Source organism: Leopardus geoffroyi, chromosome C2 (assembly GCF_018350155.1).
Source record: "Leopardus geoffroyi isolate Oge1 chromosome C2, O.geoffroyi_Oge1_pat1.0, whole genome shotgun sequence".
Classification (NCBI taxonomy): Eukaryota; Metazoa; Chordata; class Mammalia; order Carnivora; family Felidae; genus Leopardus; species Leopardus geoffroyi.
Window position 1 is genome coordinate 130,710,223 of NC_059333.1, and position 17,735 is coordinate 130,727,957.

Sequence of the window (17,735 nt, forward strand, 5' to 3'; positions counted from 1 at the left end):
GTTTATGTGAGTCTCATAGAGTGGACAGAGAGGCTGTGCGTATTGGGAAGCCTAAGAAGAGGCTCAGGGAGCTTAGTTCTCGGGAATCCTGTCTTTTTTCATAATAAACTTCTAAGACTTATAATGCCCAGACTGCTTCCAGGCAGCATTCTCTCTAATTATAGCTCCCCTGAGTCACTGGAGGTTTCAGAACCAGTAAGTTGAGGGAGAGATAGACTATAAAAACAAGCTCATTTCACTGGGGGTATAGCTCAGGGGTAGAGCATTTGACTGCAGATCAAGAGGTCCCTGGTTCAAATCCAGGTGCCCCCTGTACAGTCTAGTTTTTGCTTCAGAAGAATCTGGATCGACTTTAGCTTTATTATTTTCCATAGCTCATGGTTGAATAAATAACTAATGTCCTTTGTGTATAGGCCAGACATCAGTCTAAATTATTTACATTAATTATCTCCTTCATTTCTCTCCAAAATTTTATGAGATACATGCCATCAGTATCCTCATTTGACATGAGGAGACAGACTTGGAGATGCTCAGTAATTGGCTAATGGTCAAAAAAGTCTACAAAGAGAAGGCCTAAGGTTTGAACTCAGAGCACACAGCCTCAATGACTCTATCATACTACTCTTGCTGTTCTAGTGTTAAAAGTTGTGTGACAAAATTCCACTTAGTAATGCTCCCAAGGTGCTAGGACTGTCCATCCAGGTTTAGAACCTTTTGGCTGCAGGGTCAACCCAGCAGCTTAGCGACTGTGCCCACCCTGTGCAGTGACCTGGGGAAAGTCAGGGAATAGTCTTCACCAAACAGGACTAGGGCTGAGCATGAACTGGCCTGAAGGTGAGGGAGCTGCACTCTCTTCCTGCTCTAAAGCCTGAGGAGTTTCTATTTCCTTTCCGCCCCTAATTCATTTTCTGCAGCTCAGCTCTCCCACCTTGGGTGCCTTCATTCAGGATCCAGAGTGGACCAGGCCCCTGCCCACAGCCCAGGCAATGCTGTGTCTTTAAAGGAGCCTGAACAACATATAGAGTGCCTTCTGTGGGCCAGAGCCGTGCAGAGTGTGAACCCAGAGGTGACTGAGACACAGCCCCTGGCCTCAGTGTGCTCTCATCCAGGGAGCAGGCCTGCAAAGTACAAAATCGGACCAATTTGAGCTGCATGTCATTGTGCCAGCCTCAGTGCATAGGAGACAGTGACTCCTTCTATGTGGAGGAGGGAAGGTTAAAGGAGGCTTTTGGAGTTGCAGATGGCAAATCACAATTTCAAAGATAAATGATATCTCACAGGACAGAGGGTGGAGTGGAGGTAGGGGTGTGCGGGGTGGTGGCCGAGGTCCAGGTAGACAAGGCTGCCTGGGCAGAGACTGGGGCCAGATGGATGCAGGTAGAGGCAGCAGGAGCACAAGAGGTGACATGGGCATGTCAGAAGATGAAGTTGAAGAGGCAGTTGGGGATCCAAACTTGGAGCCTTTCAGGAAGGCATTTAAGGGGGGCATGGCCTGGATAGACTCCATTGAATTTTTAAATTTTTAATTAAAAAATTTTAGAAATGTTTATTTTTGAGAGAGCAAGCACGAGTGGAGGGAGGGGCAGAGTGAGAGAGAGGGGGGCAGAGAATCTCAAGCAGGCTCCCCCACCGTCAGCACAGAACCCGATGTGGGGCTCGAACCCATGAGCCATGAGATCATGACCTGAGCTGAAGCTCAACCGATTGAGCCACCCAGGTGCCCCTAGACTCCATTGTAAAACAGGCTGCTTGGGGAGCAGCAGGAGGATGGCTGTAAGGGGTGGAGGCTGGGAGGCCATTTAGGAGGTGGTGGCACTGCTGGTGTGGGGGTTGGGATGAACCTAAATGAAGTCAGAGCCACGATCAGCAATACCCAGCGATTACCTGGAATTGGAGAAGAGCCGGTGAGAGAAGCGCCACCGTTGTAAGTGTTTCGACCAAATGACTGAGTGCACAGTGGTGTCACCAACCAAGATGGGGGGAGACTGATCAGATGGTTCAGGAGGCAGGCCGGGCGCTGCACCCCAAAAGTACACTGGAATCCTGGCTGCAGCACCTCCTGGCTGTGTGACTACTCTGTGCTTCAGTTTCCCTACCTGCAAAATCAATATGCTAATGATAACGTCTTTTTTATGGCGTTTTCGTAATGATTCTCGGGAAGTTACGGGTGGAAGCTTTAGTCCCGTGCGTGGCACGTAGAAAGTGTCCAGTAATTATGCGCTGTCCTTATCAAAACAGAGCAGAATAGGAGGAGATGCAGGCTTGGGCAGGAAGGTGACAGGTTTGTCTGGGGCACCCTGGGTGTGAACTCTGAGGTTCCTGGAAAGCCTCAGAGCGGAGTGACTGGGAATGGGTATCTGGGACCCTTGAGAGCCTGTGAGCGGAACCTCTGGCTGCCTTCGCTCGGCAGCTTCAAGGAGGAAACGGGCCTCCTCAGGGAGGATTGGTTGCAATGACAGAGTTTTCCTTGACCTTTCTGCTCAGTGTCAGAGGTACACAAGATTAAAAACCCTCAGACTGGAACCAAAGAGAAGAGGAATCAGAGGTGCTCAAAGGTGAATTTTGGACTTTGGAATACCTAGTTGTTGTTTGACTGTAAAATAAGACAGTTCATCCTGGATGAGGTCTCCTTTGAAAATTTGATGAAAACGTACACAATATACGATGCACGTACATACACAACATTTGCCTACACTATCGGAGTTACATCTGAACCTTTGAAGTTTGTGGATACCCAGTTAAGACTCCCTCCCTGTCCAATACTTGTTGGTGACCCATAAAACTTAAAACATTCGTTGATGTGGGGGTGGGGGGAGAAACATTCACGATGTGCCCAGAGATTTTTAGGCAGTTGGTAGTGTGTTTTAAAAACTGGAGAATTATATGGAGAATTATACTCAGCTTGAGGTGCTGGGAAGAGAATGAGTATATATACTCTGGGAAAAGCAGGCGCTGGTGTGGCTGGAAGGGAATTGAAGATGAATTTAAGTCCAGGAAGAATCTGAGCCATAAAAGGTATTTATGAAGTATGACGTAACTCATAAAAGTGAAATAAGTATTTATGTGCAGCTTGTTACCATCAGGGGGTATAGCTCAGTGGTAGAGCATTTGACTGCAGATCAAGAGGTCCCTGGTTCAAATCCAGGTGCCCCCTCTGTGTTCTTTTGCTCTTCTTGGCAGCTTCATTAAAATACTGGGTGTAGAGTGAGGAAAGCAAGGTGCCTAGGGCTCAAAATTTAAGGATGTGCTCACTCTCACATAAGTACCTTGGCTTGTTAATTCCCTCGCAGTAAAGCTGTGTACATATAAATTCACATAAACACAGCCATACGTCCAGAGGCATATACACACCCCCCACACACCAGATGTCCCCCGACCACATGCACACATCCTGACCCACACACCATCCCACAGACCCACCAACAGACAAACATACATACACATATGCTTACCTGCATCTTCTCACGTGGACCTTTGTTTTTTCCTTTCTGTGTATTCGATCTTATTCACCAGACCCTTTCTAACCTCCTTTCTTCAAACTTTTAACCTTTTAATAGTTAGGATTTACAGAAGAGTTGTGAAGATACTACAGAGATGTCCCATATACCCTTCACTCAGCTTCCCCTAGCGTTAACATCTTGCATAATCATGCCACATTTATCAAAACTGTGAAATAAACATTGGTGCAACACTATTAGCCAAACCTTAGACATCATTCAGATGTCACCAATTTTTCTGTTACTGTCTTTTTTTCCTGTGGCAGGATTCAGTCCAGGATGCCATGCTGCCTGGAGTCATAACGCCTCCTTAGTTTCCTTCTCCGAGAGTTACTCAGTTTTTCCTTGAGTTGTTGTTTGTTTGTTTTGTAATCTTAACACTTTTGAAAAGTCCCGGTCAGATATATATATTTTTTTTATAGTTCTATGTTTATTTATTTATTTATTTAATTTTTAATATATGAAATTTATTGTCAAATTGGTTTCCATACAACACCCAGTGCTCATCCGAAAACGTGCCCTCCTCAATACCCATCACCCACCCTCCCCTCCCTCCCATCCCCCATCAACCCTCAGTTTGTTCTCAGTTTTTTTTTTTTTTTAATTTTTTTTTCAAAGTTTTATTTATTTTTGGGACAGAGAGAGACAGAGCATGAACGGGGGAGGGGCAGAGAGAGAGGGAGACACAGAATCGGAAACAGGCTCCAGGCTCTGAGCCATTAGCCCAGAGCCCGACGCGGGGCTCGAACTCACGGACCGCGAGATCGTGACCTGGGTGAAGTCGGACGCTTAACCGACTGCGCCACCCAGGCGCCCCTGTTCTCAGTTTTTAACAGACTCTTATGCTTTGGCTCTCTCCCACTCTAACCTCTTTTTTTTTTTTTTTCCTTCCCCTCCCCCATGGGTTTCAGTTAAGTTTCTCAGGATCCACATAAGCGTGAAACCATATGGTATCTGTCTTTCTCTGTATGGCTTATTTCACTTAGCATCACACTCTCCAGTTCCATCCACGTTGCTACAAAAGGCCATATTTCATTCTTTCTCATTGCCACGTAGTATTCCATTGTGTATATAAACCACAATTTCTTTATCCATTCATCAGTTGATGGACACTTAGGCTCTTTCCATAATTTGGCTATTGTTGAGAGTGCTGCTATAAACATTGGGGTACAAGTGCCCCTGTGCATCAGTACTCCTGTATCCCTTGGATAAATTCCTAGCAGTGCTATTGCTGGGTCATAGGGTAGGTCTATTTTTAATTTTCTGAGGAACCTCCACACTGCTTTCCAGAGCGGCTGCACCAATTTGCATTCCCACCAACAGTGCAAGAGGGTTCCCGTTTCTCCACATCCTCTCCAGCATCTATAGTCTCCTGATTTGTTCATTTTGGCCACTCTGACTGGCATGAGGTGATACCTGAGTGTGGTTTTGATTTGTATTTCCCTCATAAGGAGTGACGTTGAACATCTTTTCATGTGCCTGTTGGCCATCCGGATGTCTTCTTTAGAGAAGTGTCTATTCATGTTTTCTGCCCATTTCTTCACTGGATTATTTGTTTTTCGGGTGTGGAGTTTGGTGAGCTCTTGATACATTTTGGATACTAGCCCTTTGTCCGATATGTCATTTGCAAATATCTTTTCCCATTCCGTTGGTTGCCTTTTAGTTTTGTTGGTTGTTTCCTTTGCTGTGCAGAAGCTTTTTATCTTCATAAGTTCCCAGTAATTCACTTTTGCTTTTAATTCCCTTGCCTTTGGGGATGTGTCGAGTAAGAGATTGCTACAGCTGAGGTCAGAGAGGTCTTTTCCTGCTTTCTCCTCTAGGGTTTTGATGGTTTCCTGTCTCACATTCAGGTCCTTTATCCATTTTGAGTTTATTTTTGTGAATGGTGTGAGAAAGTGGTCTAGTTTCAACCTTCTGCATGTTGCTGTCCAGTTCTCCCAGCACCATTTGTTAAAGAGACTGTCTTTTTTCCATTGGATGTTCTTTCCTGCTTTGTCAAAGATGAGTTGGCCATACGTTTGTGGGTCTAGTTCTGGGGTTTCTATTCTATTCCATTGTCTATGTGTCTGTTTTTGTGCCAATACCATGCTGTCTTGATGATGACAGCTTTGTAGTAGAGGCTAAAGTCTGGGATTGTGATGCCTCCGGCTTTGGTCTTCTTCAGAATTACTTTGGCTATTCGGGGCCTTTTGTGGTTCCATATGAATTTTAGGATTGCTTGTTCTAGTTTCGAGAAGAATGCTGGTGCAATTTTGATTGGGATTGCATTGAATGTGTAGATAGTTTTGGGTAGTATTGACATTTTGACAATATTTGTTCTTCCAATCCATGAGCAGGGAATGTCTTTCCATTTCTTTAAATCTTCTTCAATTACCTTCATAAGCTTTTTATAGTTTTCAGCATACAGATCTTTTACATCTTTGGTTAGATTTATTCCTAGGTATTTTATGCTTCTTGGTGCAATTGTGAATGGGGTCAGTTTCTTTATTTGTCTTTCTGTTGCTTCATTGTTAGTGTATAAGAATGCAACTGATTTCTGTACATTGATTTTGTATCCTGCAACTTTGTTGAATTCATGTATCAGTTCTAGCAGACTTTTGGTGGAGTCTATTGGATTTTCCATGTATAATATCATGTCATCTGCAAAAAGCGAAAGCTTGACTTCATCTTTGCCAATTTTGATGCCTTTGATTTCCTTTTGTTGTCTGATTGCTTGATGCTAGAACTTCCAGCACTATGTTAAACAACAGCGGTGAGAGTGGGCATCCCTGTCGTGTTCCTGATCTCAGGGAAAAAGCTCTCAGTTTTTCCCCGTTGAGGATGATGTTAGCTGTGGGCTTTTCATAAATGGCTTTTATGATCTTTAAGTATGTTCCTTCTATTCCGACTTTCTCAAGGGTTTTTATTAAGAAAGGGTGCTGGATTTTGTCAAAGGCCTTTTCTGCATCGATTGACAGGATCATATGGTTCTTCTCTTTTTTTTTGTTAATGTGATGTATCACGTTGATTGATTTGCGAATGTTGAACCAGCCCTGCATCCCAGGAATGAATCCCACTTGATCATGGTGAATAATTCTTTTTATATGCCGTTGAATTCGATTTGCTAGTATCTTATTGAGAATTTTTGCATCCATATTCATCAGGGATATTGGCCGGTAGTTCTCTTTTTTTACTGGGTCTCTGTCTGGTTTAGGAATCAAAGTAATACTGGCTTCATAGAATGAGTCTGGAAGTTTTCCTTCCCTTTCTATTTCTTGGAATAGCTTGAGAAGGATAGGTATTATCTCTGCTTTAAACGTCTGGTAGAACTCCCCTGGGAAGCCATCTGGTCCTGGACTCTTATTTGTTGGGAGATTTTTGATAACCGATTCAATTTCTTCGCTGGTTATGGGTCTGTTCAAGCTTTCTATTTCCTCCTGATTGAGTTTTGGAAGAGTGTGGGTGTTTAGGAATTTGTCCATTTCTTCCAGGTTGTCCAATTTGTTGGCATATAATTTTTCATAGTATTCCCTGATAATTGTTTGTATCTCTGAGGGATTGGTTGTAATAATTCCATTTTCATTCATGATTTTATCTATTTGGGTCATCTCCCTTTTCTTTTTGAGAAGCCTGGCTAGAGGTTTGTCAATTTTGTTTATTTTTTCAAAAAACCAACTCTTGGTTTCGTTGATCTGCTTTACAGTTTTTTTTAGATTCTATATTTTTTATTTCTGGTCTGATCTTTATTATTTCTCTTCTTCTGCTGGGTTTAGGCTGCCTTTGCTGTTCTGCTTCTGGTTCCTTTAGGTGTGCTGTTAGATTTTGTATTTGGGATTTTTCTTGTTTCTTGAGATAGGCCTGGATTGCAATGTATTTTCCTCTCAGGACTGCCTTCGCTGCGTCCCAAAGCATTTGGATTGTTGTATTTTCATTTTCGTTTGTTTCCATATATTTTTTAATTTCTTCTCTAATTGCCTGGTTGACCCACTCATTCGTTAGTAGGGTGTTCTTTAACCTCCATGCTTTTGGAGGTTTTCCAGACTTTTTCCTGTGGTTGATTTCAAGCTTCATAGCATTGTGGTCTGAAAGTATGCATGGTATAATTTCAATTCTTGTAAATTTATGAAGGGCTGTTTTGTGACCCAGTATATGATCTATCTTGGAGAATGTTCCATGTGCACTCAAGAAGAAAGTATATTCTGTTGCTTTGGGATGCAGAGTTCTAAATATATCTGTCAAGTCCATCTGATCCAATGTATCATTCAGGGCCCTTGTTTCTTTACTGACCGTGTGTCTAAATGTTCTATCCATTTCTGTAAGTGGGGTGTTAAAGTCCCCTGCAATTACCACATTCTTATCAATAAGGTTGCTTATGTTTATGAGTAATTGTTTTATATATTTGGGGGCTCCGGTATTCGGCGCATAGACATTTATAATTGTTAGCTCTTCCTGATGGATAGACCCTGTAATTATTATATAATGCCCTTCTTCATCTCTTGTTACAGCCTTTAATTTAAAGTCTAGTTTGTCTGATATAAGTATGGCTACTCCAGCTTTCTTTTGGCTTCCAGTAGCATGATAAATAGTTCTCCATCCCCTCACTCTCAATCTAAAGGTGTCCTCAGGTCTAAAATGAGTCTCTTGTAGACAGCAAATAGATGGGTCTTGTTTTTTTATCCATTCTGATACCCTATGTCTTTTGGTTGGCGCATTTAATCCATTTACATTCACTGTTATTATAGAAAGATACGGGTTTAGAGTCATTGTGATGTCTGTATGTTTTATGCTTGTAGTGTTGTCTCTGGTACTTTGTCTCACAGGATCCCCCTTAGGATCTCTTGTAAGGCTGGTTTAGTGGTGACAAATTCCTTCAGTTTTTGTTTGTTTGGGAAGACCTTTATCTCTCCTTCTATTCTAAATGACAGACTTGCTGGATAAAGGATTCTCGGCTGCATATTTTTTCTGTCTAGCACACTGAAGATCTCGTGCCAATTCTTTCTGGCCTGCCAAGTTTCAAAGGAGAGATCAGTCACGAGTCTTATAGGTCTCCCTTTATATGTGAGGGCACGTTTATCCCTTGATGCTTTCAGAATTTTCTCTTTATCCTTGTATTTTGCCAGTTTCACTATGATATGTCGTGCAGAAGATCGATTTAAGTTACGTCTGAAGGGAGTTCTCTGTGCCTCTTGGATTTCAGTGCCTTTTTCCTTCCCCAGTTCAGGGAAGTTCTCAGCTATAATTTCTTCAAGTACCCCTTCAGCACCTTTCCCTCTCTCTTCCTCCTCTGGGATACCAATTATGCGTATATTATTTCTTTTTAGTGTATCACTTAGTTCTCTAATTTTCCCCTCATACTCCTGGATTTTTTTTATCTCTCTTTCTCTCAGCTTCCTCTTTTTCCATAACTTTATCTTCTAGTTCACCTATTCTCTCCTCTGCCTCTTCAATCCGAGCTGTCGTCGTTTCCATTTTGTTTTGCATTTCGTTTAAAGCGCTTTTCAGCTCCTCGTGACTGTTCCTTAGTCCCTTGATCTCTGTAGCAAGAGATTCTCTGCGTCCTCTATACTGTTTTCAAGCCCAGCGATTAATTTTATGACTATTATTCTAAATTCACTTTCTTGTTATATTATTTAAATCCTTTTTGATCAGTTCATTAGCTGTTGTTATTTCCTGGAGATTCTTCTGAGGGGAATTCTTCCGCTTGGTCATTTTGGATAGTCCCTGGAGTGGTGAGGACCTGCAGGGCACTTCCCCTGTGCTGTGGTGTATAACTGGAGTTGGTGGGTGGGGCCGCAGTCCGACCTGATGTCTGCCCCCAGCCCACCGCTGGGGCCACAGTCAGACTGGTGTGTGCCTTCTCTTCCCCTCTCCTAGGGGCGGGATTCACTGTGGGGTGGCGTGGCCCGTCTGGGCTACTTGCACACTGCCAGGCTTGTGATGCTGGGGATCTGGCGTATTAGCTGGGGTGGGTAGGCAAGGTGCACGGGGGCAGGAGGGGCAGGCTTAGCTCGCTTCTCCTTAGGTGATCCACTTCAGGCGGGGCCCTGTGGCAGCGGGAGGGAGTCAGATCCGCTGCCGGAGGTTTGGCTCCGCAGAAGCGCAGAGTTGGGTGTTTGCGCGGAGCCGCTGGCGAGCGCCTTTGTTCCCCACCAAACTGAGCTCTGTTGTCCGGGGGCTCAGCAGCTCTCCCTCCCTTTGTCCTCCAGCCTTCCCGCTTTCTGAGCAGAGCTGTTAACTTATGACCTCCCAGACGCTAAGTCGCGCTTGCTGTCGGAACATAGTCCGTCAGGCCCCTCCGCTTTTGCCCGCCAGACTCGGGGGCTCTGCTTGGCCGGCGAGCCGCCCCTCCGCCCGGCTCCCTCCCGCCAGTCCGTGGAGCGCGCACCGCCTCGCCGCCCTTCCTACCCTCTTCCGTGGGCCTCTCGTCTGCGCTTGGCTCCGGAGACTCCGTTCTGCTAATCCTCTGGCGGTTTTCTGGGTTATTTAGGCAGGTGTAGGTGGAATCTAAGTGATCAGCAGGACGCGCGGTGAGCCCAGCGTCCTCCTACGCCGCCATCTTCCCTCTCTCTCCCCAGTCAGATATTTTGTAGAATGCCCCTCACTTTGGGTTTGTGTAATGTTTTCTCATGATTAGGCCAAAGTTGTAGATTTGGGGGAAAAATATCACAAAGGTCATGGTCATAGGCCCTTATCCTCCTGTCTTACTAGGGGTGGAAGAAAAGCACTGCAAACATTTAGGAGTCTGCTACATTGTAAAATGTTAAGAGTACAAGGTCTGAAGCTTGTGAGGATATACCTTCTGAAGTGAGATACCACCCAGAAGGAAGCATATCACATGGTGGGTCTCTTTGGATTTTGGTGTTCATGTATTTGGATGTGCTTCTCTGGTACGTTTACTAGGTTTAAACAATAGCCCATAAGATTGTCTGTTGTTCTGTGGATGCCAGAACAAGAAAAAAAGTCTGCACTCAGTCCAGGCCATGGGGAAATCTATTCCTTCATGGGGGTACTGTGACTTAGTACTGGAAGTATAAATGGCAACTCTAGCTTTGTTAATTAACCTTTTTTTGCTTGTTTCAATAGCACATTGAATTTACCTCTTTTTAATATTATTGCATGGCATATTGTAATTGTTTATAGGTCTGTGTATTAGTCAGACTAACTTTGGCAATAGTGTGGTGTCAACCCTGAAATCTCAAGAGCTTAATACAACAAAGATTTGTATCTTATTGATGCAAGATCTGAAGTGGGTGTGGTGGTCCTTCACCCTCTGGCAACTATGTCCATCTAGCACAATGGGGCTTCCAGAGTCATTGCTGCAGGGGTAGAGAGAGTTGGAGAAGTCACATAAGTTCCCAGCTGCCTTAGCCCTGGAGTGACACGCCTCACTTCAGCTCACAGTTCATTAGACAGACCTAGTCTTATGTCCCCAGTGTCATTGCAGTGGAGGCTGGGAAAGAGAAGAAAGCATTTGGATAGTTAGTGAGTACTAACTTTCACTGCCATAACTGATCTTACCTACTCAATTCTTTTTGATTCTTCTTGTTATCACCAGTGACTGGTAAGTACCTTGCCCATGGTAAGGGCTCACAAGGTATTTGATGAATAACAACTTTTGGCTAATTGAGTGAATGAATAAATGAATGATACAAGATAAACAAGGTATATTCTTAAGTTATTTGGAAACTGATTCTATTATAAGGCAAGAATTATACCTCTCACATTTAAGAAAAAAACAACTTGGGGCACCTGGGTGGCTCAGTAGGTTAAGCATCTGACTTTGGCTCAGGTCATGATCTCACAGTCCATGAGTTTGAGCCCTGCGTCGGACTCTCTGCTGACAGCTCAGAGCCTGGAGCCTGCTTCCAATTCTGTGTCTCCCTCTCTCTTTTCCCCTCCCTTGCTCATGCTCTGTCTCTGTCTCAAAAATAAATAAAAGTATTAAAAAAAAACAACTTATTGCTGCCTTCTAAACATTCCCTTAAAAGATTCAAACTTTTGTTGAAGAAGACAACTTTGTGTATGCCCATCAAGTAAAACATAGAATACTATCTTTTTTGTTTGATTGTTTTTTTGCTGATTTATTTTACTTTGGAAAATAAATGTCTACTACTCTACCTCCCTTTCTAAAATTGTCCACATGACCTTTACCCATTATAAAATCAAAATACATTTACTGTATAAAACTTTAAACATATATCAAAGTTTATAGGAGGGAATAAAATTGGGTTGCATCTCTACCACTATCTTTTGTTAACTGTTGTCTGTTAAATGTGATGGGACATGTGTGTGTATGTTTTATGTATGTACACATAAACATAACCAAAATGTATCAGGCATGTCTTAGGCAACATCTCAGATCCTCTTGTCCTTCACTGTTCCTGAGGCCCTCGGCCAGCTTCTCTACCCTGGCTGCCATTGCAGTGGCAAGTGTGCATTGACTTTATCAATGATGGATGCCTCTGGCTTCCTACTCTTGGCTTCCCTCTTGCTTTTGAGTTATGAGAGGCCATGAGACCCCCTTGGTGCCCCCACCTACAGAACCTGGAAATGTTGAGGAGTTAATGCAGCATGAGGAAAACCTTTCACCAACAAGATACAGAAGTTGAGGGCTAAGTCTTCTTCTCCCTTCCTTGGGACAGAGTGTCCTGGGATGCTGTAGCTCATATGCCCTCTGGAAGACAGCTTTATGGGATCAAGCAATCAATTGCACTTGTTAACAAATGATGACCAGCTTGGAAACACACCTTTGCACTGACCTAACCTTTCTCTGCCTCGCTCCCCCTTTTACCTCCCTCCTCCCTGGGGGTCGCGCTTTGTGAAAAACTAATAGCAGGTAAGCTTTTGCCTCTAGCTCTAGGTTCTGGGGTATCGAGATAATGCAGGCAGTCAGGATGGTCTGCCAGTTTTCCCTTCACCCTTTACCACAAGGCGATAGAAATGAATTGCATCCAGGCTTTCATTAAACAAGATACCATCTCTGCCTGATTCCAGCTGCCAACATCTGCATCTCTTCCCCTGAGTTCGTTCGTTCTTTCTTTCTTTCTTGGCAGCCAGAGCCCATTCTATATCTGTTTGAGGCAAGCTGGAAGTGCCAGAGAATTAATGGCCCCTGGGAGCACCTTCAAATAACAGCTGGCAGAGGTTGCTGTTTAAATAACCCAGATTCCTTACCCCTCCCGTGGGATAGCTCAGCCATGATGCCATCCACCTGGGCTCCAGAGTTCTCAATGGCACTAAGCTGGGCTGCCCACAGTGTTAACTTGTATGACAAAGCAACCTTTATTGGCTGCTTCCCTTTTCCTGTCTCACTTCCCCTCTCCTCTACCAGTGTATCCTGTAGTCACCTCCCAAATATGCTATTTGAATTAGAATTCCTGAATTTTGCTGCCATGAGAGCCCAAATCAGGACATCAGCCTAAGACATAATTAAAAAAAAACTCTTATAAACTGATCTTTTTCATTTAATAATATATCCTGTATGTGATGTTCAATATTCCAAAACTTATCTAAAATATAAGAGTGTAAATGCTGCTTGATATTTACTGTATGGATTATATAAATGATATGTTGGGCATTTCAGTTTCCAACTTTCCTATCCAACTGTAATTAACCCAGTGCCAAACAGAGTTGGACAGGCTTTGTCTCCTGGGGTGAGAGTCGTAAATAAATGAGCTACAGATCAGTCATTTGTGCACATGATAAGAAGGAAATAGTCAACACAGAGATTTCCCCTGACTTCTATTTGGTGGTTTTTGAAGGTTGCCCTATAGCAGGAGTTCTTAGGAAAATATCAAAAACATCTCGATTATGTTCTACTTTGAAAGGAAATGAATTGCATCCAAGCTTTCATTAAGCAAGGTACCATCTCTGTCTCATTTCTCTTTGAAAAATAATGACAGCAAAAGCTCATTCCATGGTACTTTGCTGCCTGATGGGTTTTGTTTCACTTTGTGGAAATTTGGGCTTCCTGCTTCCAAAGGGGTATACCTCTCTCACCGTTAGACAGTTAAGATGACTTCTAAAGTTTTATTCCAGTTCCTTGAATGATTTGGGGCCAGTTAACCAACCTATGTAAGTTCTGGGTTCTTTTCATTTTGTACATTGGAGTTAATAATAGTATTCCTCTTCCTAAGTTTGATGTCAGAGTGGTATAATGTTAATGAATCCATAGTGACTGCTCAATAAATGATAGCAATTACTTCACAGTGGGTTCATTTTCAGTGGTGAAAGGAGCAGCACAGAGCAGAGGGTGGGGCTTAAGAAATATCAAGGAGGGGCGCCTGGGTGGCTTGGTCTGTTGAACGTCAGACTTCACCTCCGGTTATGGTCTCCCGGTTCGTGGGTTCAAGCCCTGCATCAGGCTCTGTGCTGACAGCTTGGAGCCTAGAGTCTGCTTCAGATTCTGTGTCTCCCTGTCTCTCTACCCTTCCCCTGCTCACATCCTGTCTCTTTCTCTCAAAAATAAAATAAACATTAAAAAAATTTAAAAAGAAGGAATATCAAGGGGACATAGGATTGGGACATAGAGATACCTAATTAGATTCAGGGAACATGAATGTCTCTCTGCTCGAAGATATCTCCTCCCCACGTTCCTCCTGCTGCAGCAGACTTAGACCCGAAGCTGTGCATAATTCCAGCCCTTCTGCCTAGTGTAGCCATTCTCCAAGGAGAGTCAGCAGCACCTTGGGAACTAGTTAGAAATGCAGATTATCAGGTTCCTCCTTTGACATTAGAATCAGAATCTCTGGGAGTGGGGCCTGCTAATATGTTTTAGAAAGCTACTCTTGCACATTAAGGTTTAAAACCACTAGTCTCATTTAAGGCTTTTACCTGGCTTGCCCAGCACCTCCTCCCATGACCAGCTCAGAGGGTTCTGCTTGATTCAGCTTCCTCCTCTTCCAGCTTTCACCCTGAGATGTTACTGTGTGTGCTGTCTCAATTATACACTCCTTTTCAGCTCTGGGTTTCATCTCTCATCTTTTGCATTATACTAGGACCTTAGATCTGCCATTGCGTGTGATTTCTACCCCTCCCTTCATCCCTGTGTCTGGCAGCTCCAGACAACTTATTCTGGTGCAGTTTAGCCCCTGGGACCTCATTCTACCTGGAACTTGATCAGGAAGCTGATATTTCCACCAGGTTTTGCCCTTGCAGGAGGATCAGCCCTTACTAGCCCAATGTTCAGTTTCAGTGCTGCCCCAGGCTCCAAGAGAGAGTAAGGCATGCTTTTTAAGATCTAGTCCCTGAGGGGCGCCTGGGTGGCTCAGTCGGTTGGGCGACCGACTTTGGCTCAGGTCATGATCTCACACTCCGTGAGTTCGAGCCCCGCATCGGGCTCTGTGCTGACAGCTCAGAGCCTGGAGCCTGTTTCAGATTCTGTGTCTCCCTCTCTCTCTCGGACCCTCCCCCGTTCATGCTCTGTCTCTCTATGTCTCAAAAATAAATAAACGTCAAAAAAAAAAAAAAAAAAGATCTAGTCCCTGAAATCATAAACCATCATTTCTGTCACATTTTATTTGTTAGAAATAAATCACTATGAGTAGTTCACATTCAAGGAAAGGGGAACCAGGCTTTATTTTCTGATGGGAGGAGTCTCAAAAATTTGGGGGCATATTTTATAACCACAGAGTCCATCTTTGGAGAAAGCTCCCTTCCACATACCACTCAATTCTTTTTTTTTTTTTTTAATTTTTTAACGTTTTTTTTATTTTTGAGAGAGAGAGAGAGAGAGAGAGAGAGAGAGTGTGAACAGGAGAGGAACAGACAGAGAGAGAGGGAGACACAGAAACTGAAGCAGGCTCCAGGCTCTGAGCTGTCAGCACAGAGCCCAAGGTGGGGCTCGAACTCACAAGCTGTGAGATCATGAGCTGAGCAGATGTTGGTTGCTTAACCAACTGAGCCACCCAGGCGCCCCTTCACATACCACTCAATTCTTAAGATGATCTGCTCTGTTGGCCCGTTCTGGCAGAGTCTAGATGCTCACCTTTGTCTTTGGCCAGGTGTCCTAACTAGCCACTAGACAGAGAGCCCTTTCTATGTATTTCTGATACTCAATCCAGGTTGATGTCACTATCCAAGGGGTCTTATCTCTTTATAATGACAAGTTTCAGTCATTTATTGAACACTTACCTTGTGATTGCTAACTGTTGTATTGGTTATGCCCTAATTGCCTGTGTCTAACTTGGTGAGTTATTAACTTGAGCTAAGTTCCAACTTTTTGTATGTTAACCAGGCACAGAGCTGCCGTGTAAATATATGCAGTTAGAAGAGAATGCAAAACTGCTCATCTGAGAGGGTGAGTTGCGGCTGAAATCTGGCTCACACTCCACTAGCTGAGTTAATTTGGACTCTGTGTGCCTAGAGGAAAGGGAGCTTGCTTCCAATGTGCACAGACAGACGTGCTATTGATTTGCTCAGCATGAAGCCCTCAGGGCTAATTTTCACATCCGTGCTTGTGAGCTAGCAGTGGTCCTGGTTGGATGTCTTTTTGTTGTACACAACAGAAACCAACTCAGACTGGTTTTAGCAAAACAAGAATTTAAATGGAAAATATCTAGCTTTCATATTTGGCTTCAGACATGGCTGGATCCACGTTCCTGGATCATGTTACCAGAAGTCTGTTTCTCTCTTTTTCTTGGGTCTGCCTTTTTCTGTGTTCACATTATTCTCAGAATGATTCTCCAAGTGGTGTCCAGTTGACCAGATGTACTTCCTTCTGGCTTAGCCACCCCAGGACGAAAGGAAGTTTTCTAGTGTTTCCAGTCCTGTGATTAAGTCTCATTGGCCTGTTTCTGCACCATTCATGTGGCAATGTCCACGGAGTTCTCTGATTTTGTTGCAGGATTCTTTACCTCAATACCCAGGATTTGTTGTCTCACTGCTTCAAAGAATAAAGAGGTGGACACAATAAAATGAGCAGCAGGCAAAAGTTTATTAGAGTATATAAGATCAGAAAGAAAGAACAGTATGAAAGCTCTCTTCACAGAGAGGGGGCTTTTGAAAGTGAATGCTGGGGACAATAGGTAAGGGACTTTGTTTTATAAGGTCTGGTCACGCCCCCACCCTTCCCTTCCCCCTTGATCCTTCTTAGGAACTCCCCTTATTGGCTGGACAACTCTAGGTCCTGGGTTGTTGACTTCTGATTGGCTCGATTCCCTTGTGTGAGGAGTCAGACCATGGTCATACTGTCCCTCACATAACACAAGTTTTATGGTTTACTTATTTTAGTTAGGTATTTTGATTGCCAAATTCCTGAGAGGAACCTGAGGGAGAGTAGATAGTGTCTGTCACATTCTTAAGAGGACCTTTATGCTTGAGGGGGTTAGTTTCTGGTCAGATACTTCCAGCATTGTTCTAAAATATGCGTTTTTCCCCACCCAGGGACCTCAGGTCCTCATTTTTCCCTCGCTGCCTATTTTATCTTACCTTTCCCTATCCCTTTTCCTATCATAATTTGACTGTTTCTAGAGTTGGGGAGTTGGTTCTTCCCCATCCAAACCACACGAAGGTTGAGAGTGGACGGTTATCTATTTAAAAAAAAAATGGATGCTTTTACCAGAAAAAAAGGGGGAACTAGATCTTGGATGGACTAAAAACAATACATAGTTATTACATCTATTCGTTGGATTCACACTTGGGTATGGCCAGTCAGAATCAAATTATAGAAAGGGAACTGAGGAGATGATAAAGAAAGACTGTGGGTCTTACCCATATTCCCATGGCAGCCACAGGTGACCCTCAGGTAACCTACAGGTTCTCTTCTCGGGGAATTGAAAAGCTCATCCCATAGCTGAGTTTGGCCTCTCAGTATCAGCAACATAACCAGGATCTCTTATGTAGCCTCTGGATTTTACTTCATGCCATTTTGTTTTCCATCTAGCTCTTGCTCAGAGCTCCTTGTAGTACACGGCAGCCTGGGTTTGAAGAAAACGCATGGCATGCTTTGGATGTATCCATCCTTGATGTCACTGGCTTTTCCCTTCTCGTTCTCATGCTGCCTCGCTTTTGAGTCTTGTTCTGGGGGGCAGGAGCTGATATGCATGGGCACAGACTCTTCTGAAGGGATCCCTAACAGGATTCTTCTCATTCACAGGAGGTAGGTTGACCCCTGAGAAAGATCGGTTGAATCCAGGGATTTGATCGCAAGGCAGGATGCAGTCACTTGAGGAATTTATCCTGTTTCTGGCTATGTGCTATTTGGTGGCCCATTCTCGGCCAGGGTCCTAAGCCAATCCTTCGGTTGCATTTCTTGCTCTA

At 43.8% G+C, this 17,735-nt stretch overlaps 2 non-coding genes across 2 annotated transcripts; both read left to right on the forward strand.

Moving 5' to 3' along the window:
* The first annotated feature begins 240 nt into the window (after nucleotides 1-240).
* TRNAC-GCA lies at nucleotides 241-312 on the forward strand. The gene has a single exon. It is a non-coding gene; the product is annotated as a tRNA-Cys (tRNA).
* A 2,770-nt stretch (nucleotides 313-3,082) lies between these two features.
* Nucleotides 3,083-3,154, forward strand: TRNAC-GCA. Its single transcript has one exon. It is a non-coding gene; the product is annotated as a tRNA-Cys (tRNA).
* The last annotated feature ends 14,581 nt before the right edge of the window (nucleotides 3,155-17,735 follow it).